Source organism: Motacilla alba, chromosome 2 (assembly GCF_015832195.1).
Source record: "Motacilla alba alba isolate MOTALB_02 chromosome 2, Motacilla_alba_V1.0_pri, whole genome shotgun sequence".
In the NCBI taxonomy this organism is placed as follows: Eukaryota; Metazoa; Chordata; class Aves; order Passeriformes; family Motacillidae; genus Motacilla; species Motacilla alba.
In genome coordinates, this window is record NC_052017.1 from 86,893,668 (window position 1) to 86,918,155 (window position 24,488).

Genomic DNA, 24,488 nt, shown 5'->3' on the forward strand with positions numbered 1-24,488 from the left:
CTGAGCCCTTCCCCTCTTCTCCCAGATCCCAGGCCTCTGTGAATCCCACACATTCCTCTGTACTGCCAGTCCTGCCCAGCCATCAGACAGAGGATGCAGAGAGCACCAGTGTAGGTAGTGACTGAACATAAGTCAAGCAGCTGCTCACTCTCTGCCCCGTGGGCAGAGCAGTACAGACATCTGCAGAGCCTCTCACAGAAGCCCCAGCCCTAGGGCAGGCATTAAGCTCTTGACGTAGCTCCCAGCTGGAGGTCTGTAAGACATTATACATACAAAATGTGTTGAAACCAAGAGGATCAAGCATTACAGGTGCAGGGATGGACAACCAGCACACTTTTTAAACAGCAAAACTCAGGAGTGGAGCGTTTATTTGACCCAGTATTGCTTGAGGTCACCTATAGCACATCTGCGTTAAGCATATGAAGAAACACCAACCTGCACCTCATTTACTTGTCACACATCAACTGCCAAAAGGGATCTCGATGAATGGAAAAGGACATTAATAAAGCCAGGCACCTCATGCTGTCTAACCTTATCTGCTGGCAAGAGGCACATTTGCTGATTGCCTTGAAGTTGCCTCTAATCAGTCCAGTTAAACAGGCTTTTTTATTACCCATGTTAAAAGTTCAACTTTGCCTTATAACATGCAGATGGCTGTAAAGCCAGTTTTTCTCCATGCTGCCAGAAAAGAAAAGCAAACGTGCTTCAAGGAATGCTGTTAGCTGTCTCTAAGCAAGAGAGGCCATTTCACAGCTCTGGGCGCTGGCACATGGCAGCTGAGGACCACTGATAGACATGGGACTGCTGCAGTGCTGTGACCATCTACACAACCGAGGTGACACTTACAGCAATACTTTCTTCAGAGCTTCTACAACTTTAGGCCTCCTATCTACTTCTGTAAAAAGAGTTTTAAGGAGAAGCATAGTGACTTGACCTTAGAAGTAATTTTACTTAATTAAATAAACTAATCCTTCTAGTCCCTAAATAGAGACTACAAAAGGAGAGGGAATCTTTTACATGAGCATACCGACAGGACAAGGGGGAATGCCTTTAAACTAGGAGAGAGTAGATTCAGATTAGGTAATAGGACAAAATTCATTCCTGTGGGGGTGGTGAGGCAGTGAATGCCTCATCTATAAAAGTTTTCAAGGCCAGGTTGGATGGGGATTTGAGCAACCTGTTCCAGTGGAAGGTGTCCCTGGACACAACACAGAGGTTGGAACTTGATGATGTTTAAGGACCCTTCCAACCCAAACCATTCAATGATTCTATGATGATAAGCAGTGGAGGACACAGACCAGGTTTGGTGGTTACATTAAAGTGTTCATTAATGTCTGGGGGACAGAAGGCAGAGAGACAAACATGGGCCAAAAAAATCTACTTTTGCCTTTGGTAATGAGGTGATAATAAAGACGCAGTGCTGTTCACTTGCAAGACTAAGCAACATGAAGATTTATTTCCTTCATACTCAGTTAACACAGCTTGTAATTGACTTTGGCAGATACCTTTGACACCCAAAAGAGACATTTTAAGACAGTTGTTTTATACTGGGAAAGATTTACTTCCTGGGTAATCAGTTAAAAAAAAAAGCAAAACTAAGTAAGAATGATCATAGTACACAACACGACACTACTCCAAGTCAGTCCAACGTAGCACACACTGGTTAACAAGTAACAGAGGTTGTAACTGACAGTAGTAACAAAATCACTTGCTCCTGAGAGTACTTGGAGACAGAGCTAACTTTAGACCCCAACACAATAGATTCTAGAGGCTTGCTTTTAAGACCACATTAATAAATCTCTGAAAATTGTATTTTCAGAGCATATTATCCTTCAAAACTTCTTTTAATAAAGGGTTAGAGTCCTCCTTTATAAGCTAAAGCAAATGGGTAACACATCATGAGAAAGTTTGGTTTCCTGTATAAAACAATCATAACTCCTCTGCAATCCTTTTGTTCCAAGAAGATGGAGGGTTGTTTTGAAGAAACATTATTTATATTGAGTTTTCAGAATCAAGAAGTCAACACAAAGAAGAAATTATTTTAGTGATCCACTACCTTTACCAGAACCATAAAATCATTAGGCTGGAAAAGACCTCTAGGATCATCAAGTTCAGCCATTGGCATAGCACTGACACCACTCATCCATGTCCCTAAATGCCACATCTATATGCCTTTTATATATCCCCAGGGATGATGACTGGACACTTCCCTGGACAGCCTGTTCCAAAGCTTGCTAATTCACTTGGTTGGGCATATTCACCTAATTCTGAATATGCCCAACTGCATCACTGTTTGATTACCACAAGACCTTTGATGGCTCGCAAGTCAGATGAATTTGTTTAGAAACCAAGTATAGTTAGATGAATGACACTCCAGTAAAATCAAATGTCCTGCTATCTCAGGATCTAAAGCCAAGATATATTAACATGTAATGAACAGGGTTTACCAGTTTACTAGTGATTTTAAACAGCTGTGTAATTGTGTTCTTCTGTTCATGGTGACAAGGAGAAATAACTGTGAGGCTGCAACTCTAAGCAATCTGTTCCAACAAAAGTATGATGTTCCCAACTCATTCCAGGGAAACACTACCTGATACACACAGAGCACTGGCGAGAAGCAGAATGCTGTTGGCCAGTTCAGGCTCTGTAACTGAAAAGTAACAGGACACTTAACATGATACATCAGTTATTTGGTACCTTTGGTCAAAGGCACCACATATCACATGAATGAATTGAAAGATTAAATATTTATCTGAAAAATAATAAAGCACTATGTGCTCAAAAGAGGTATAAGACAAACCCCAAAAAAACACAAAACACACAACCCACAGCTTTTCCCACTATCAAACACTGAATCACTTCCTAGTCACCAAGAGCCACTGTGCTTCCCTTATCCTGGAGCCTTATCAGCTGCCTAGTGCCAAATCAACAGCTTCCTAAAGATAGGTACCTTTTCTCCAGATGTGCATTTGTGAAAAGGAAACACATTAACCAAAGTTGGAGAACAAACTTGAAAAACATTGAATTTAATGAACAGAAAGCTACAATTAGGACAGCTGCTTTACTACAAGAGTATTCGGGGGAGTTCTAAAATATGTCAGGGATTTTTGGTTTCTTGGTTTCTAGTGCTCCCTGAATGGTGATGTCTCACAAAAATTTCCTGGCAACTACTTCAAAGAAAAACTGTGTTGCTAAAGTTGAACAAATCTGAAAGCAAGAAGAAGGAAAAACCTCCATCATGGCTGCAAATGTAAAACCCTGCACCTATGTTCAGTCTTACTAAAAGCTGTTAATTTTATATACACGAAGTACAATACCACAAGTATTTTCACAAATTAGGAGTTGCCTAATATTTGCACATCTGAATTTTCTCAGTGATACCTCAAATTGCCTATACTTTTGGAGTAAACCAGAAAGCATTGATTACACCCCAAACTGTTCTCCACAATTCTAGGTTATAAACAAGTATTGGATTTTTATCACTGGCTTGCAACCTTCTATGAAACAGCCATCAAATGCTGCATACCTCTCGAAGCAGTCTATGCCGTCTTGTTCTACTATTGCATTTTTTAAATTGTTTTATTAAATACATGGAAAACTTAAGTTTTTTAACTAAGTGGTCATGCATGGCTAAATTCTTAGCAACCTTTTCAGGCATCATACAAAATAAACTATACTTACAAAATCATGCTGTAAAGATAGAAAGGTTTATGATCATTAAAAGAATAAGGTCTTTGTGTAGAAATATTCCCAAAATACATGATCTCTTTTCAAACTAATTATTAATAGAATAATGCAAAAGACTATTTTTAGAGTGGCTTATGCTCTACCCAAAGTCAAGCTCACCAATGAGTTTACATCAAGTGAAATTGTGACATCTTTTTTAGGCATCTGAGAATATCATAGATGGAAGTGGCAATGGGCAGAACAGATACTAAAATGGCAACCAGGTTTACACTATTATTAACAGAAGGATTGTTGTAATAAACAACTGCACGGCCTCACAAATGGAGAGAATCAAGACTTAAAATTGAGTTGGGCATAGGAAAGGGTGGAAATCTTAACCAAACAGCAGTAGTCCAGGCAATTCTATGTGAGAGAAGAAACTATGAGTTCAATAATTTTATCCCCTTAAAGTCTTTTGATAATAAACACAATCCACTGACACAATGAACCCAAAAATAAGAAGCCAGGGACATCATAAAAGCTTGAACTATACCGTAACTATGAACTTAATGCACCCAGTTGGCCAGTATGTTAGACAAATGTTTTCAAACAAGTTTCCAAAGTGTTTTAATAAATCTTTAGTGGTATACAGATATAGATATATATATGACTAGAAGAATGGGCAACAACTAGAAATTATTTAATCCTACAACAACCTCTGAAACCCAATAAAGACAGCTTGTGCTCACTAGGTTGTTCAAAAATGTCTTTCTTTCCTACAGTAAACATGGACTCACATACTCTGAAAGAACAATGTGAAGATAAGGCAAGCTGTACTTTAACATGTGCTTGCTGATCTTCAACTTGACCAAAGTACAATCTGCTGTAACTACAGGCTCTAAATGTGGTAGTTAGAAACCAGCAACACAGTCAAGAAGATACCTTCTTCCAAACCACTAGCATTGAAACCATAACAAAAAAATTACTTGCATGTCCTTAACTTCAAGTACACATTCACATTTGCCTCAATCAAAAGCAAAAGCGCCTCTATCTACACCATTATAGTTCCAGAAGCATGATCCTTGCCCATCTATGCAAGAATATGCAAAAAAAAAAAAAAAAACCACATCACAAAAATTATGAAAAGCATTTAGACTGATAGAAATGTAGAAACAGAATACCACAGTACATACATGGGATATAAACCTTAAGTTTAAAAGAAAAAACCACCAAAACTGCATGAAACTGCAGAGACCAGACCTCTGCATACTTGGGCCAATCCCTGGGGAACACCCCGTGTTGAACAAGAGGATCCATAGTCACAGAACTGTAGGCAAACAACACAAGAACAACACCACAGTAGGAAATCCCACATGTATACAAGTTACAGCTCAGGCTCCCAGCTTTGATTCATAAAATGCGTCATTCCAGAGAGCGTAACTGTATCACATAACTTGCTAGGGAAATAGCCATGGTTACTCATCACAGCTTGGTGTTATGAACGCTGGCTTTCCGTAACACTGCACACACCAGATTAAAATCTCTCTGGGGGTGGAGGGAGAGGATAGCAGGAAATCAATGAACAAGATGTCAAATCATAACTGCTTTCATACTTCAAAGTGCAAATAAAACAGCATTTGACTTAGTAGTGAAATACTTCACCGTTGATTTCAGCTGCTCATAGCTGCTCCTTCTCTAGAACTATTTTTTAAAGTCATGCTCAGGCTAAGAGAAGAAAAAAGTCTGGTTCAGAAGAAATAATAAATTACTTGAAAAGAAAAGGGGCTTTTTGCATCGTGCTATACAAAAACATAACAGGCAGCTTTACTTTGTGCACATGCATGTTTAATTTGACCTTTAAATCATACTGTTGAGGCACAAGCCTTGGTTAATACTACTGGCACCTGTCAGAATCACCAAAATTAGAGCTACCACCAAAACACTGCAACTGTATTTACCAGCTACAAAGGCTGGCAAATTTCACACAAATTTTAGCATTACTTCTTCTTCAGAAAATATTAAAGTGAAGCATATTTTGTACTGTCCACTTTAACATCAGAATTAAATATTTTATCTTGTTTGAAAGGTTATGTGAACTGAAAGAAATAGTACACAGTTTTATATTACATTGCAATAGAAGAACAAGGAGTTGGAATAATTTTCTGTACACCCAGTTTTCTTCTTGCAGAGAACATAAAAACACACTGATTTTATTTTCACCTTGAATTATTAAAAACCTCTTGAACTCCTCGTAAAACTTTACCTCTCACTCAGATAACACATATCTACAGGTTCGAATTGAGGACTGGCTTTTGCTTCACTTTTTATGAATTTCTATGAGCAACACCACTTAATATCAATGGGAGAGTTCCAAAAATAAAACTAGTGACTGAACCTGTGGCTGGTAAGTTACTACCTTAGTAACACAGTATTGATTGAGAATAATTACCTAACCACTTTCAGAGTGCACCAGCCACCAGCTGAATTAGTAAGATAAAAGCTGGCTGTTGACAAAGATGATAGAGTAGGTGGCTGTGACAAGGGTTACTACCTTGCCTCTTGAAACATACTCACTGAATTGGTCAATACAAACAAGCATGCAACCTATTAGCTTAGCTGTATTTCGACTTTGTGATGCAGGGAAAAGAACACCTTTCATTTTTGGCAAAATACCTTTTTGAAAGCCTAATACTCCTCCTGCCAAAAAAGGGATTGAGATCACTTATCTTGAAGAGTTCCTCTCAACTCCAAATTCTGAAAACCACAGTCTCCTCAGAAGTGTTTGTAGTCATAATTCAAAGCTTAGGACACTCTCTCCCCACCTAACATATGTTGCTGTGATTGTATCAAACCTAAACTTGCCAAGAGAGGGAACTGATGAAATTACAGCCAATATGACAGATTAACATATGCTCATGGCATGCACAAGCTTCTCTGCTTCTGGGATTTCTGTTTCATTTGTAAAACTGCATTACCTGTCTAATGTTTTGAAATCTTCATATTGAAGAGACATTTGCAGAAGTTTAACAGAGGGAACTTAGTCAGAGAGATACATCGGACAAGACCACTCCTAATGATTTTCATTTCAAACAGAAGCCATTAGGATAATGTGCTGGTTCAGACTTAGGGACCTAGAGCCTGTAGAGAGCCATCACATTCCTTATGTAGTGATCTGCTCTCCTGTTAAATCAGTGGTGACAGTTCTTGGACAGAAGAACTGTATTTCTTAAAAGGCAAAGTATTTTTAGTGGATGGAGACACATGCTGAGAAGGGATAGTAAGATAATGTGAAACAAAAAGCCTCTCGAACCACAGAAGTGTGACAGACAAAGCCAGAGGAACTCTAAGACCAGCGAAGAGGCAGATAGAGGTCTGCTTGTATCTTTTTCAACTTTTTTCTGGAAACTGATTAAAAAATACCTCGCATCTTCCTGAAGAGTACCAGACAGATAATCTGTATTCCAAATGTATGCCCAGAGCCCATATTTTGGGACATATCTAACTTGTTAGCCAAGAGCACGTGAGACTCACCAGGTGAACAACAGTACAGCAGTGCACCAAGAACTTACAAGGTTTTCAAGGCTCTCTTGATTCCTCTTGACCCAGAAGACAGGAACCCTTTGTTACCATTACTCATGTGTAATGTTTGGAAATCTAAACCAAAATCTAGCAGACAGGCATGACCAGACTTCAGCACGGACCAGATTTCAGCACAACTCAAGCAACCAAATTATGTACATAGTATCAGTGTTTTCTGTAGGGAGAAGGCTCTTCAAGACTGTAAATGCAGTTGGACAACAGGAACAAAAATTAGGACCAAAAAAAAAAGCTTTATAAAGCAAGCTATTAGACAATGTTTTCTATAGTATCTGATTTTCTAGCATTTCGTGAATGCCAGGATATGAAAAGAAGAAAGAGAAGGAACACAAAGTCCCATAGTGGGCACGTGACTGAGTTTCATATTACAATGCTAATAATAGAAATTAGAACTACTCAGTGAGGTTCAGTACCTGCTGACTGAAGGCAATGGTATCTTAGGGTATGGGGAGATTAGAATCAATTATCTCAAGGTATGTCAGGATGAAACTTGCAGCACATCTGTTACTCCACTCCAACTGCTTGTGTGCCTGCTCTTTCTCTTTAGTAAACACCTCGACAGAAGAATAATTTACCTCCCATAAATTCCCACTTGTCATGAGGAAAGCCGACATAAACCTTCTGACTTCTAGGCTTTGAGAACAGGAAGACACCACAGATCATGAAAAGCATCCAACTCCAAGACAAAATTGCAGGCAGAGCATTTCTAGTTAATACTGACACTCCCCTTTCCTGGATGAAGTTGCCTAAACTCTGCCTCCCTCTTAAGAGACAACCCCAGTTCAGAGTTACTTGATTGATTCCTATTCAAATGAACCATCCCATGCTCCAGTCCAAGGTATGGGATGCTTCCATCAGGGGCTAAAGTGCCAGAGCTATGGCTTCTCATCAGTGTTGTGCCAAATCTCCCTTGCTGACCAACATGATGCACTCAACATCATGGAACAAAATGTACACTGCCCTGCTACACACAGGTAGCCAGAAGAGAAACCAATGCTACAAACACCAACAAATACAAGGAGGAAGCAAAATAAATATTTCTTGTTTAATATACTCAAAGCTGTAGTTTCGGGAAAACAACTGAAAAATGTTGCTCTCTCATTTTCCTGTGCGAACTTTCCAGTAGATGAGCACAGTGCTGCCTCTGACAGAAATCAGTTCTCAAGTTCACAGTTCTGAAGCTTAGGGAATGTGTTTCTCAGTCAAAAAACAGACAAACGAAAAAACCTCACAACAACTAAAACCAAACCCGCACCACAAGGTTTCTGTAAAACTTACAATTAATATTTACCACATTTAAACCAATGAGACTGGTAACTCTGGTCCTCATCACCACTAAACTACATTTTACTTTTAACTGTTTGAGGCTTAATGACAAATACCCCTATATATAGATGCCAGGATGCCAAATATTACTTGTGAATGAAGGGACAAAACAGAACTGCTCACTGTACGGGTGTTTAGTCCACTTTGGAGAATCTACCATTAATGGCTTCTGTGCACAACACTTTTGGTTTTGTACCTATGTAAGGTTACTCCTCTAGTGTCTATGCAAAGCTATCATTTACCCATCAGTGTAAAAAGTAGGTCACAGCTTAGAAAACTATGCACAACTGTCTCTGCTACAATACTGACTACTAAAAAAAAAACAGTCCACCCAAGGTCTTTGGAAATTAGCTGATATTTTAGACTCCTGGATGGGATGAAAATATGATTTACCACATGGTAAGCCATGTACATATTCAAGAAGATGATGATACTACCACTAGCTTTTTTGTTACTACTTTTTTGTTGCTTCTGTCTACTGCTTTAAGCATATTACACCAATAATACAAAATGATTAATTGAGAAGCAGTGATGGAGCTTTGCAATTGAATAGCATATCACTTAACTATAGCTTTATCAGTATCTTACTTTGTACTGAAAGTATTTTGGAAGCATGAAGGTAAAGAGTTAAGTATTGTAAAGTAAAACATGTCACTGTGATATTACCCAAATTTATGTCCTAAAATAATGAACTGTCCCAGTCTTAGAATATGCAAAAAGTTGATATGGGAACATTAGAAATGCTTATTAAGTCAGAGGGAGAGATGACAAGTGTTAAGAGTTCTTCCAGGAATCCACTGCCAGCAATATTAGAGTGTTTAATGAAACAAAATTAATCTTATCATCACAAGTTGGTCCTTCAAATGAGCTGTTATGTTAAGTGTACTTAGAACTATGTGGAGTATTACATTTTTTCTTATGAACTACAAAACAAAAATGTATTAGGTATTTGTCACCAACCTATCAAGACATTTTTGCCACAGGACAATGCCAGAGAACGTCACCACCATAAAATTTTAACATTTGTATTGCATTGGTGAGCAAGCCTTTCTTGATATGGCAACTAGAAGAGGAGACTCTTCTTCCCCACAGTTCTGTTCGTTGAGTGTTCCCCTTATGATCAAACCCACTCAGGTAATAGGGACAACTTGCTTCTTGTACAACTAGTTTCAGAAAAATTTCCTTTAAAAAAAAAAGTGAAAATGCAACTGCCCTCCAAAGCTAAGTATTCCACACATCTACATTCACTTTTCATAAATAATCTTTCAATGCAACGCTGTGCAAAATTAATACTTCAGTAATATATGTATTTCTACTATAAAGACAGTTTGTGATTAACAGAGTAGGAGTACCAATACTCAATAGCATTAAAGAACTAATTTGTTCTGCTTTCTGTTACATAGGTATTAGAGCAGTAGCAATTTGTGACAGGCTGAAGAAAGCCTCAAGGGAAGCGACCATCATAGCAGGGAGGACAAAAAAAATCCCAACTGTATCTTTGAAAGAGAGGAAAGCAAGGAGCAACAGAAGGAGAGACTGACTAATTACTTCGGATATGTTCATTCAAGAGAGGTAACAAGAAGTGCTGCAAGATGAATGAGAATTTTATATTAAAAGAAGCATCCTTTTTTACTGCTGCTGCATCTGTTCCATAACACCAGTGAGGCAAATAGTTGTCACACTTGACATATATGGATGTATCGTATATATCTTTGATATATTACGGTTATACTGGATATTTTTGTATCTCCAAAGGGCAAGTCAGCACCCAAAACGCTGAAAAGTAACCACTGTGGGGCCCCAGCGCCTTCGTGGTGGGGCAGCTGCTGCTAAGTAGTCTGTGGTACTGCATCTCCGGGCTTTGGGGTTCTGATCTCTCGGCAGACCCATCCGGGCAGGGGCACGGGCAGGGCCGCTCTGCGCCCGCAGCGCTCCCCTGTCTCCTAAACACGCCCGGGGCACTCGGGGCTCGAGAATACTCTGAACTCGGGCGCTCTGACAACGATGTGGGGGGAAAAAAACGAGAATAGAGAAGAAGCCAAACTCGTCCTATATTAACAGGCAGCAAAGGCGAGCGCAGGGGAACCCGGGGACGGGACGGGACCTTCCCCGTGCCCGGCGCTGAACACAGCAGGCGCGGAGCGGAACAGAAATCGGAGGGACAACGCGGAGCGGAGCAGCGCCGCCCCGGAGGGCACGGCACGGCTCGGCGGGCTGACACCCAGCCCGGCACGGCCGCGCACCTTCCCGCTCGCTTTCCCCCGCGCCAGCCGCGCCAGCCGCCGGGAGCAGCGCTCGCCCCCGCGCTCCCGCGGGGCCGGCGGACAGCCAAGCACCGGCGCGGGGCCAGCCGCCCGCCCGGGCACTCCGCCGCCCCGCCGAGGAGCAGGAGGAGGAGGGAGGCGCGGGGGCGGCCCCGGCGGCACCGCCGCCCCCGCCTCCCGGAGGCGCCCCGGCGGCGCCAACTTTCCCCGCGCCCCGCGCCGCTCCCGCCGCCTCGCCCGGTACCTGCCGCGCCGCCCCGCGCCGCCGCCGCCCCGCTGCCCCAGGGGGCGCAGAAGGCCGTCACGGCCGTCGCGGCCGCCGCCACCGTGCGGACCGAGGAGAGCAGGTGCGGAGCGCGGGACCACGGAGCCGATCCCGATCCCGCCGCCGGCTCCGGCTCCTGTGCCTGGGCTGGGCGGGCGGGGCGCGGCGGGGCGGGGCGCTGAGGAGCGCCCGCCGCCCGCGCCCGCCCCCTAGCGGAGGGAGCGGCCGGCCGGGCCCGGCCCAGGGCCCCGCCCGTCCCGCCGCTGCTCTCTGCCTCGGCTCCGCTCGGAGCCCCTCGGCGCTTTCCGCCGTTTCCACAGGGGGAACGGGAGTGGGGTCTTCGCGGATGGCGGGATTGGGGCTGTTCCCTCGCCTCCCTTCCCGCTCCGCAGCAGCCCTGGCGGGGACTGCCCCGCCGCCACCTGTTCCCACACGGCCCTGGTGGCCGCGGTCCCGCCCGGGTCCCTCCCTGCCCACAGCTCCTCCCGGGCTGTGCCCGCCGGCAGCGCGGCACGAGGAGCTCCAGTGGCTGGCTCCAGAGGCTGACATGAGCCTGTACCACACCGCCGGCTGGCCGACCCTGCCACGGGACGAGGAACCGGGAGTGCCTCGTGCCGTCGCCTGGGGAGGAACGGGGCCGACACAAGGAGGTGCGGTGTCACCACAGCCCGCAGCCGGTGGCACAGCCCACCCGATCGCCTCCCCTCACGGGAGGATGGCAGGTCTGGCCGCCGGCGAGGCACGGCGAACTGGCCGAGGCGTGGGGATGCGTGTGGTGCCTCGCGTCCCTGCTCCCCGCCGGGCACCGCGCTGCAGCGCCGTGCCCAGGGATCAGCTCAGGTCCTGGGAGCGGAGTAACTGTGTCAGGGCAACTCTACACCCTCGCTAATTATCTGAGCCTTACTGCAGAGCTAATTAACTGAAGCAGAGTACCTCAATGGCCGAGCAATCCCCGTGTTTTCTCCAGTTTTAAAGAATTTTCCAGGTGCTTGGTCCATGTGCCCTTGTGCTAATGCATGAGGTCAGTGAAACAGTCGGGTTAAAGTATTCAGAAAAACCCTTCAAAAATGTGTGAAACTTCAATGGTGCTCTCCTGATCTGTTTTGGCCCCTGCCTTCAGCCATCTCTGTCAACTCAAATGCAGGGGTGGGAGCAGGGAGAGAGTGAACCGATGCGCTAGAAGCTCCCTGCAAGAGACCCAGATCCAGAAAAAAAACCCAGAGACAAGCCCGAGAAAAGCTTATCAGGCGATTCCTTGACATGGCTGTATTGTTTCAAATTCCAAATTGCCTTTCCAAGCTTAGTTCAGGGACCTCTATGCTGCAGTACACAATATAAATATGTCTGCTGTGGAGATGGGGCATTCCGAAACGCAACTTAGCTCTTGCCATTGCAGATGCAAGCTGTACTGCCCTTGTAGTGAGCCATTTCTTGGGATGCCACGTTCTTGGCTAGTTTGGGAAAAGTAACATGAAGGCATCAGCTCCGGTGAAGGCAGAAGAATGGGAGCCAGTTTGAGCACATCTACACAGTACTGTCTATCTGAATTTGAGTTTTGGGAGGAGTGTAGCTATGTCACAGATTTTCCCACCACGTACAATGCCCACTGCTGCTCAGCACAGCTGGTTCATAGGATTTTGCAGATTTTCTACAGCCTTCTCTGAATGGTTCTATCTTACGCTCGTATTCACTAATATCTACCCTAAAAAGTGATCTTTCCCAAATGTTTGAGGAAACCGTCTAAAAATCTAATCTCCCGTCATTTATTAAAGGTACATAAACTTAATTTTCCATGGATTTAAATCTTTATGGAATATTGACAGGCTTCATTCCATTTAACTGTTTCTGAGCTTCAGAGGGGGAATTAGTTCATTTGTGAATTCTATAACATTACTCCAGAATGTGAGCTTATTTCAATCTGGAACAATAAGTGTTAAAAAGCATTGGCATTGCCATCCCAAATCAGCCCTTTAGGTCAATGTGTTTCCACCAGAACCTCTACTGCTCAATAAGTGAGGATTAGACCCATGTAATGCTTTGTGTCCCATGGAAGGAAGTTAAATTTTCTTTGAACTGATACTTGGCATTTTCCAAAGTACTTTGCAAGCAATAGTCATCATCTTTTCCTTTGGAGAGAGTGCAGGAAAACGGTGCTACATAACAAATAGACAAAATGAACACACCACCAAGGGCCAAGCTGCTGCTTTCCATACTGAAGGTTACTGCATCTTGCCCTTCACATAGTCCCATGTAGTTCTGTAGGAGCATTAATTCAGAGGCATGAGAGCCTATCCACTACAATTAATCACAGTCAGGGCCTGATGACTTTAAGAGATGAAATACGAGTGCATCAGGCTTTTGATTTAGTGGTACGGTTCCTGGACTCAGGTCCAAAGCTGTGCAGCAGAAAACTCTTTCATTACAAACATCAGAAATTCCACTACTGGACCTTGAAGGAAATATGTAATCCCAGTCTTCCCCTGAGTAAAAACTATTATGTGTTTCATCAGGTGCTATCGGTCATGCCAGTGAAGAATAGTAACCCCCACTTTTGATTGGGAGTTGCAGATTAAATAGGAACAGACTACAGCTTTCTATTGCACACAATTACTTTCAGCTCAAAAATTCTGTTCTTGGAAAGCACTTTCCCAAATTCCTTGATTTTATAGAAAGGCAGAGAATCCTATAGTGATTAAAACCATAGAAGAGAAAAAATAATTTAATACCTAGGATCGCCACACACAGGATACCATAGAAGCACTGTCTCTCACCAAGAGATAATTTGTCCTTCCCTATGTGATATCTGCTTATAGCAAACACTTCTGTATGTGAATCCTCTACTCATTACCTACTTGTAAAAGTTCTGCTAAATTAGGTAAGTATTAATTAATTTAGTATAATTTATTTTCCTATCACACAATCAAAAATGTGGACAAGATGCTAATTCCATGAGAATAACAACCTCAAGTTAAAAAGGAAAACCACTACTCCTCTCAGAAAAAAAAACCCCAAACAAACAAACCCCATTAAAACAACAGGATAAAAGTTATGTTTGTTATTTTCACCTTTTGTGGCTGAGGCATTATTATTTTCTGTAATTACACAAAAAATCCTCTCTTTTTTGCAGGATCATCTCCCATTCACTGGGTGCTTCAACGGCCACTTCACCCTTCACTGGACATGTTAATCCCTACAGACTGGATGTCTGTTCTCATCCTCCTGAGTATCCAGCTGAAAACATCTAAGACACAGTTTTTCAACTAAATTTCTGAGTGTGTTTATTCACATCTCTGAGCACTTCTTTAAACAAAAAAAAAAAAAAAAACCAAAATCACAACCTGAACCTCTAGTCAGTTTACTCAGAAAAAAAAAAAAAAAAAAAAAAAAAACAACAAAAAAAACAAAAAACCAAACTCAGTTACTGATCAGAGGAAAGAAGTCCAGCTGGAGTAACTTCCTCAGCATCACCCAGAAGTGCTGTCACAGTAACAAACACCTCTGAGGGCAGTTTGAGCAGCTGCCTAGCCAGGGATCAGGTACTGATTAAAACCAGATGAGGAAAAAACACGTGAGTAGAGTTACTTTTAATATAGATAAATTCTGCAGTTAGGTTAGCCAGTAATGATTTGAGGAAAAGTGTGCAACTGTAAAAAGCTGTCCATATTCTATCCCAAGAAGTGTTAAAGGGGAGGGTGGATGGATCTCTGAGCCACCTGGTCAAGTGGAAGGTGTCCCTGCCCACGGCAGGGTGGTTGGAACCAGATCTTTAAGGTCCTTTCCAACCCAAATGCTTCTATGATTCCATGAAATATCTGCACACAAGCACATACAGATTTTCAGAACTTAAACAGCCAAATATAGGAGGAATTCCTTCTTGTCAACAAAAGACTCTTTGCTGTCAGAATCATGGACATGCTAAAATTTCTCAAAAAATGGTTACAAATGGGGAGTTTGTGTGATTGTTTTTAATTAGCAATTCCTCATCTTAATTCTTCTTGAAAAGGCAAAATTATGATCAGTTCAGCCAGAGGCAGAAACTCATGATGTGAAACTTCATCCCAAATAATTACATTCTGGCATAGTTGTAACAAAAGCAGGATCTCTATAAGAAAAATATTTGGCAATCTGAGCTGTGGTTACTCTGCCTTATAGGTAGATCTGCATATGCAAGCACAGAATAAACTTCTCTCCACTTCCAGAGACACTAAAGTTCTAACCACTGTTCTTATCTCAAGTTCACAAGACATTTAAAAACACAAACCAATTGTGAACTTTCAAAAAAAAATCCTAAGTGGCTTAAAGTATGTTCTCATTATCACAAAACACCAGTTTAAATGAATACAGGCTGGGAGTGTGAATACACACAGCCAGTGAATGTTCCCAGCAGTTAGACAGTAAATTGTCTGGCCAAAGTAATTTATGTGCTTGCACAGTCTTCGTGGATATTATCCTCCTCCCACACTTTGGCTGACATTTTTGAAAGTGCTTGCATTTACTTACAAGCATGTATGAAGTAAGTCATGTGCTGATTCATGAAATGTGTATCATGAAATATTGGTTAAACAGACTGGAAGGGTGCTGGAAAAAATTGAAGCTGGGGATATGCCTACAGTGTTGCACTTACACCTAAACAGTGAAAGTTGTACCAGGCTGCAAAAAAGTATTTCTAAGGGAAACAGTGAAAGTACAATCAACTCAGCCATTTAACTTCTATACATTAAAACACATAGCTGGGAAATTACTTTGCATGTAGGTGCATAAAAAAAATTGAGTAATCATTTTTGTATCTACTTTGATTATCTGATCAGTGGTATACTGAATATGTATTTACATGAATATTGGCCTTTCTGTTACTGACAAGTGTTCGTCTCCAATTATCATTTTGGCATAGTCTTCCTTTACTGCTCCTTATGGCCACTCAAAAGCTTCCTCTTATTAGTAATATATAACAATTGTAAATTACGAAAGATGGAGACATATTGCTGGAACTCCTATAATTTTTTTTCATTCACCTATAACAGTATTTCCCCACTCCAGGACATGTCTTTTTTAATCAAAAAGTATGATTCATAGGAAAGAAGTGTCAAATAATTTTTGTTTTGTCTAAAATTTGCAAATATTTTACATTTAGCAATTAACCATGAAAAGCATATTTAAATGAATCTTATTTAAATGAACGCAGCATATATGTATTTGATATAGCTGCACAAGAGAAGCAACATGGTACTATGCTAATTTTCTGTAAAACATACTTCGTTCCTTTCAAAATTACCACTCCCTGAAGTAAAACAGGAGTCCATTTTAAGTTCTGCATCATTTGAATTTGAGATGGAGCATTGAAGAAAGCTGCTTTAATTGAAGCTTAAAAGATACGGAATTGAGCCTTTAGGGAGTGTTGAGCACTTTTCTTGTTGTTCTGGTTGATTGATTTGCATGATGTGGGTGGGGAATGTTGTTGATCAGGCTGTCCATTTTAATTTTGTACTGGTTGTGTTAGCTTTAAAGTGAGGGGCGAGCATACAAATTTTAGTACAGACACTGTGCTGCAGGCCAAAATAAGTAAAATAGCACTATATACAGTCTTGAAAAGTGTGATATTTAAGTCAACTCAGAATATGCTGCAATACATTATTTTTAGTCTCATATTAAGTAAGTGCCTTCTCTTTTTTTCTTTTCCTGATTCACATGTATATAAACCAGGTGGAATAAAAATCTTTAAACCTAACATGTCACTGTCCTGGTTCCTTGAGATGTACTGTTCTGAATTTAGCAGACAACCAACAAACCTTAATGATGAGACTTGAGATGTCCCCTAAAGGAAAAAAAAAGCCCGAAAGCTTATTTTGCTCTTTTGATTTATATTGCAGGGTAGGCCAGATTTAGCTGCCATCCTATGTCTTACCACTGCCTGAAATCCTATAAAATCACTCGAATTAAGAGAGGCTGGACCAGTCTCCTAATTTCAAAAAGGAGAATTTCTCCTAATTTCTCCTCTTTCAAAAAGGCAGAACTCTGCACTCGCAAGTTCTTTGTTAACCATTTCTACCCAGGGGGTTTAACTGGGTAACTGTTTCTGCCTGCATAGCTTGTGATACTGCTGTGACCACTGTGAAAATCAAAAGCACCTTCCAACAGATGGCACACAGGCCAATTAGTGACAGTAGTGTTTCTGTGTTACTTGGTGTCCTATATGAATGGAACAAAAAGCCTTCCCTTTTGCCTGTGTTATCATACAATGGTGCTGATTAACACCCAAAAATGGGGGAAAAAAACCTGCCACCCAAAAACCAGGTCTCTCTTCCCACCCACTCCCACCCCATGACAAGGAAACTATGTTTCAGGAGATGAGTAATAAAGCAGCTTTTTTTTTCCTAAAGATTACAATCAATGCAAAACAAACAAACAAACAAAAAACCCAACCAAACAAACAAAAAAAAACCCCACAAAAAACCCCAAACAAACAAAAAAAACCAAAACAAAAAAAAAGCCAAGCACAAAACCCCCCTTTACTATACTTCTATTAAGAGGTTCTTAATGAAGTGTGCAAATGCCTCAGCATTTTTGTATTCAGCACAATTCAGTCTATGGGGTTATAATGTACCTAAGGGGAGAAGACATAAAGAATTAGGTCTGGAGTCTGGGGAAGTCAAAAGCTTGGCTAGACTAATTGATTTTGCAGGCTGATGTTTTAAAAACCTATACAGTGAAAATACTAATGAGTTCCTTTTTTGGAGGGATGAGAAGAAGTTCTAAATTTAACTATGAACTTCGAGTAACTTTCAATAACTATGAGGTGTTTTGCTCCAGGTATTTAGGATATAAAACAGCTGGAGAGGTTAACCTCCTATGAGCCCTCCAAACATATCTCAGATATGTCTGGTGCTATTTGTTGTGACAGGCACAAAAAAGCAGAGTGTATCAAAGAACTTACAAGCTGAATGTTGTAGCATTGAATTCACAGATGCCTGGCTCTGGAGTAAAATCCTACATTCAGCTCTTGGGCTGCTTCAACAGAGTATGTAGGGAAAGTTTTCCAGTTCATGTTGTGTTGGAGAACTATGTCAGCACATTGAATCAGGAGTGCTTGGTCACTGTCTTCAGCAGAGAGATGCTGGTGGCAGTGGTTGGAAGTGCTCCCTACACAGGTATCTGTTCAATCTCATATCTCTGCCTCAGGTGCTCCAGAGAGGCACCTCTGTTCACCTGGGATCTGTTTCCACAAGTGTGTTCTTGCATGCAGGTAAGATTTATGTCCCTTATTTCTGGATTCTAATCAGGACCAGGTATTCTCCAAGCTGTGGTTTCACAACCCTGTTACTGAAAACATGAGTTTGGACAGGAGTGGAGCTCAAGGGACATAGACTGTGCATTGGCAACCCCAGGTGCAGCCCCGACATCTTTAATTTGTTGTCTGGTGAACATAAAGGATTGAGATGCAGGAGTTTTAGATTTAATCCAAATCCCACTTTAGACTTCCTAGATACCCATGTTGTCACTGACTTTTCATGCTGTTCATACTTATGAACTAACTCTCATGAGAAATGATTTGATGCTCTGAAAAGACTACCATCATTCTGTGGATTACATACATAGAGAAGGCTTGAAAGAGATCAATTGAAAGGTGTTAAAATAATTCAGATTTATAATTCTGACCTCCTGGCAAACTCCTCAATTACAACATCCCATTTATTATTGGAATATTACCTATTCCTTGTCACAAAGCTATCTTTTTGGAGCTTACTGAACTGTGTTAAAATATTTGCCACTTTTGAGAAGAAACATAGCCTCCTGATTTTCTTCCTCTTTGTTACAAAACCATTTATTAAGTTCAACATGATTTCTCAAAAGTTAGCCTTTGAGGCAGCACAAAGCTATCCAGACAATGGTGTTTACTTTTCTTCTCCTTGAATCACCTTGTGATGGAATTTGCAGTGAAGCTAATGTCCTTGCAAGGCAAAAATAGGAAAACGGGCTCTGAGTTGCTACTTTAGATACTTAGATTGACTCATTCCTGTCCAGAGTAAATAGGAACAAAATTTATTATCCAGGTCCCAGCACTGCAGTCAAGTGCTCTCATTTCTAATTATTCCAAGCAGAGTGAGACATATTTTCCCCAGAGTGACCAGGTGCCTAAGCAACCTTTAGAATTGCTTTAGTTAGAGAAGGAAGTCTAATTATTATCTCCTACTTTTCTAGCAAAAAAATTAATGCCAGCATTTCTAGATTTGACATGTGGTTAGAGTGGCATCTAATGGCTCTGAAGTCTTCAGGATGGTGGAGGAGGACACAGGACACATAATGATTTTTAAAGGGTCACATATACGTGTTCTGCCATTTTATTAGGAAAGGTAGGAACAAAACAAGGATTTTGGATGCCACTAGGCACCTAGTTCCACTGAGATCTGCAGTTTTTGATGCTGAGATGCATATGGATCCTGAATGGAGCTAGTTTGCTGATGTGAAGAGTTTGTGTACTCTTAGTTGACTACCATCCCTATAAATAAACAAATATATAGCACCATATATAGCACCATCTCATGTTCTTCCTTTCCTGCCTTCCACTCCATGTGAAATTTTTATAATTCTTGAATTACAATATGACATAATCACCAACTTTTCCTCTGGCAGCACTATATCTCTGTAAAGCCTGATAGCTAACAAAAACTGTTTTCAAAGCAGAGCTGATCTCATTGCTGATGCTTGTCCATAAAGATGTTTTGGCATGATAAGACTCTGTATAAACTGATATGTTTGTTATTGAAACAAACCTTAAATTTTCATATCTATTCAAAAAGGAAAAGAAAAAAAGATAGTAACTTCTTTACTGGATGCAAATGGCAAAGCAAAAGAATTTTTGAAATTTTCTAGCTGCTAAAAGACTATTATAAGTATGTAAAGAAACAAATTAAGCTGTTAAGAGTAGGATATTTGGCCTTTGTGCAAATGATTCCTGATGCTTCTCCTCCAAACCTTTCTTTATGAGTCAATAGCCCCAAGTAGCACATGCTGAACACTGCTGTAACCTGGTATGCTGCTATCTGGAAATTTCAGATAAGACTCTGCTAAAAAATTGTCAAGGAACAGACCACAAAATAAAGTGGGGGAAGCGGGGTGAGGAAAAAGGGAGGTGGCAGTTGTTGCTTACAGTGGGTTAGATAGAGGCTGCTGTTCTGGTCAGAGAATTATTTGGAGCAAAATAGCTACAATTATAGGTAGGGAATATAAATGGAAATTTGAATGGAATATATACAGTTATATGACCCACTAATGACTCCAAAAAAGGGCATAAGATGAATGAGTCACTGAGTTTTAAATATAGTTCCCTGCTGCAATAGTTATCATCAGACAAGGCTCCACTTGAATTAAAGGGGAGTGAGGGCTATATGATGGGGTCCTACAGCTATGCCTCAGTGACAGCGAAGGCAAAGGCTACACAAGTTGTTTCCATTATAAGCAATATAAGAGAGAAGCATTTGCAAAGGGGTGACTCAGATCAGAGAGCTTTCAGTTTGACTCTGATACAGTAGTTCAGATAAATGCGCTCATTATTTTCTATAGCCTGTGACCTTTCCTGATTCATAAATAGTAACATTTATTTTTCTGCACAATATTTATTTTAACACTGTTACTATTGATTTCACTGTATTTCATCATTTGTTCCAATTATAAAGTAAGGCTCACTTACTAATATAAGATCAGCAGCTTTCTAAAGGCAAAGAAAATAGCAAAGTCGTGCTAGGATTTTAACAGCTGGGAACAGAAATAGCCTTTGACACAATGCTTTTAAACTATTTTTTTTTACTACATGACACAATTTGTTTTTAAAGAACTGTGATGTATCTTACAGACACATGTCTGGCAAAGCATGGTCATTAGAGAGGTAAAACAAACATAATGACTTCTGCTTTGCTGGCCACCAAAACAGCACAGGCAAGGAAGTGAAGAATTTTACAAGGTCCTTTGAAAATATAAACCCAGAGACTACACTGCATATGTTCTTCCAATCATTTGCAGTGCTGTCTCTGAAGGTCATTTCTAATTTCAGTCATGATTTGCATGAAGTGAAAAAGTAATTCAAATAGACTGCTAAAAGGTTTGTGGGTTTAAGGGGTGATATATTGCTATACGAAGCTTCTGAGTGCTGATATGCAAAAATATGTCACACAACTTCAAGAGATTTTCTTTGCATATTTGAAAAAGTGAAAGGAAACTTCAAAATAATGATAAAAAAGGTAACCTATTTTTTTCCCATTTCCTCTCTCCTGCATTACATATGCATATTTCTAAAGAGATAAGAAGGACCTTCATTGTCACTCTGCTGCAAATGTCTGTAGAGACAAACTTAAACAATTATTTATTTTTCAGAATAAATGAAACAAACAGCAGCTTTCTTTCCCTGGAAATTTTGGCATAATTTACTGATAAACCTCAAAAAGCTTCTGGCATTTAAAAGATATTAGGAACCCAGTCCAGCCAGCCTTTCTCCTGTCTCCAGCTTGAATGAATTGGCTTGCTCTTAGGAGCACAGGATGAGAGCGCAGGGTTTGCCCCTTGGCATGGGTAACTGCTGTGGAGCATTGTCCAAGCTCATCCTGTCAGAGCAATAGAGCTCAGAGTTTAAGCTGCCCTTCAATCCCTGGTTTAGCACAAGCTGTTTATAAGCTCTCTGGCAGCTTGTTAATGGAACAGTTTTCATTGATTATAATGACACCAAAGAAGTAATTAAGGGGGAATATTTTAACTGTACCTGAATTTAACTTGTCCTGTGTTGCTATTCAGATCATCTGGAATGTATATAACCTCACCTTGAAAACATATACATAAAGGTAGAAGGCAAAAGATAAAAAAGCAGATAAAAGTAGTACAGAAATATAACAATATTATATGTGAGAGGGTGCATGTCTGGCCGATTTCTTCCTGTCAATACCAAGACAACTCTTACATGCAAGACTTTCTTTGAGTTAGCATGTTCAATAGAATTTATTGAACATGCTAACTCAAAGAAACTCTTGGCAACTGTGCTGACAACCAGCATTGAGGTTATAGACCTTAGATTATAAAAATCTTTTCTCCCATCTATTGTGAAATTCAGGAAGTGTAGCTCAAAAAAAATGGAAGAGATACAGTAGGCCTGAAGCTAGTGCTGAAGAGCTTGTGATCTCCCCGTGCTTATGTGATGAGCCCTAACAACAACACTGGCATTTCCTGCAAGTCACATTTGTCTGGGAGTCTTTGGAGTTTTGTGACAGAGAGGGCAATGCATCCTTTTGTCTGTAACCTGTGCATGCCTTTAAGGGGTTTCCCATGTCTGTCCTGGTATCTCTTGCAGTTAAATATCTTAGTGTCTCTTCCACACACTGAGATAATTGCCACCATGGAAGACATGTGTGTTATATGTTTAGACACATACTCATGAAAATCTAGTATTTTTAAGGGCATGCAGTTTCAAACAACCCACTTTCATGATGTTCATAACTTAGTGTAGAATTAAATAAGATTTGTAGCCCATGCTGGAATAGAAGTATTTAGTATGTAAACTATATCGTGGGGTGCCAGCTGTAGAATGCTATTGCCATTAACTTTGCAATACCAAACTTCATGCAAAAGTTTGGTTGATACCTGCAGTACCAAGTGCCTAAATATTAATGGAACTAGCACAGATTTTCACATCAAAAGCATGCAAATATTCAGAACTAGTTGTTTACTTTTTATAGTGAAGACCTAGAAAAAGAATCTTAAGTAAAATATTATAGCTCTAATTTTTTGATGGACTTATAATAAGGAGCTTGGTGAGTTTTGTGAAAGAATTATTGGAAGAAATTGACAGTGGTAATCTATATAACACTGGAGCAAAACTTATGCCATTTTCATATGAAGGTAGATACTTTTGAAATATTTTTTTGTACTTTGTGTAACAAAGAGAACTTGTTTCAATATAATATTTCATGCTGAAAAAAACATTTCGCCAAGGGTATAAAATATGAAGATTGATTTTCATAAAAATTTTCAATCAGGAAGGTCTTGGTATACATTAAAAATCAATAACTGTTTTAGTCTCATAATAATCTTATTTATTTCTATTCTAATAGAGGGTGGGAATAAGAAGCCTCCCTGGTAAAAAAAATAGTATCTTTATGTTGAAATGGGTATTAAAAAATCACATTATGTACTTAGGGACTCTAAACTGCACATGCCCAGGTGCTTTATTCTGTGCTTCTGTGCCCATAAAGAGTCCCATGGAAACTGAAGAGAACTGTTCATATGCATGAAGTTAAAACACATTTCTATGCACTTGTAAGTTCAAGGGCTAGTTTAAAAAATTCATTAAGGAACCATCATTTCATTGCCTTTATATTTCCAGTGAAAATAATAAATATCTTTTTTTTTCTTTTTTTTTTTTTTTTGTCAGACAAAACTGCTCTGTAACTCTACACATCATAGGAGAGAAATGAAATGCAGGAAATAAAAATCACTGTCAGCCCAGCTGAGTAAGAAGTTTTCTATGGGACATGTTTTTTCAATATCTTGAAGTCACTCCTCCAGATTGTATTTCAGGGACAATATGAGAGTTTAGACTTAGAAAGTGACACCACAGATCTAAGCACTGGAAAGCATTGCCTGTCAGTCACTTCTGAGGACAACTTGAAAATGATTAATGCAACAAAATAAATTGAGCATGAACTCAAATGACTTGGTAAAGCTGAGTCATAGCGAAAATTTCTATGATGCTGACTGCCTGAGAAACCAGGCCTTTCTGTTTCATAATGGCATAAACTACTTTTTTAAACAGACAACAGTGCTCTTTTCTGGTAATGCAAAAAAATCTTCCTTTACACAGAAGACAGATTTGTGATTTACTCCACTTTAAAATGCAGGCAAAGGACCATACATGCCCACACACAGTATTTTTTATTTATCTTATCATTTTCAGAAATGCAACATGAGGAAATGGCTTGAAAAATAAATAGCTGGAAAGGAAAAAGACAAATTGGCCCATAGATGAGTGGGGTTCCAGATGTAATTCTAGGGGTTTTTTGCTGAAAGGAAATGACCTTATAATTAATATAAGATGGTATGATCAACCAAATAAAACTTTCCATTCTGAAACTGCAACATGGGGGTTTTTGAGCATATGGAAGGGAAGAAAACACTTCTATTACGGTCATACATTTAGCCGAGAATGAGCAAATAGATTATATTTAAAGAATGCTTTTTCTGGTGACTGGGAGTAAGGCTCAGAAACAAATCCCTTAAACCACTATTATTAGCCATCTCAGAGGAGAGAGATATTTTATCTGACACTGCCCCAGTTTGAAGACCTCTCAGTAATATTAAGAAATTGAAGTAAAACTATATGAAACTCATTTGTC

The 24,488-nt window shown here is 40.3% G+C and overlaps 1 protein-coding gene across 5 annotated transcripts in view; it reads right to left on the bottom strand.

Annotated features, from left to right (window-relative positions):
- PTPN3 (protein tyrosine phosphatase non-receptor type 3) overlaps window positions 1-24,488 on the bottom strand; it is a 158,074-nt gene that overhangs the window by 107,589 nt on the left and 25,997 nt on the right. The window contains exon 1 of one of the 5 annotated variants that reach the window (XM_038163426.1): window positions 11,098-11,273. The exons of 3 other annotated variants lie outside the window; for them this stretch is intronic. The gene's annotated coding sequence lies outside the window, so the exon portion shown is untranslated. Of the gene's footprint in view, window positions 1-11,097; window positions 11,274-24,488 lie in introns of those variants that run through there. One more of the 5 variants, XM_038163432.1, reaches the window with a different exon arrangement.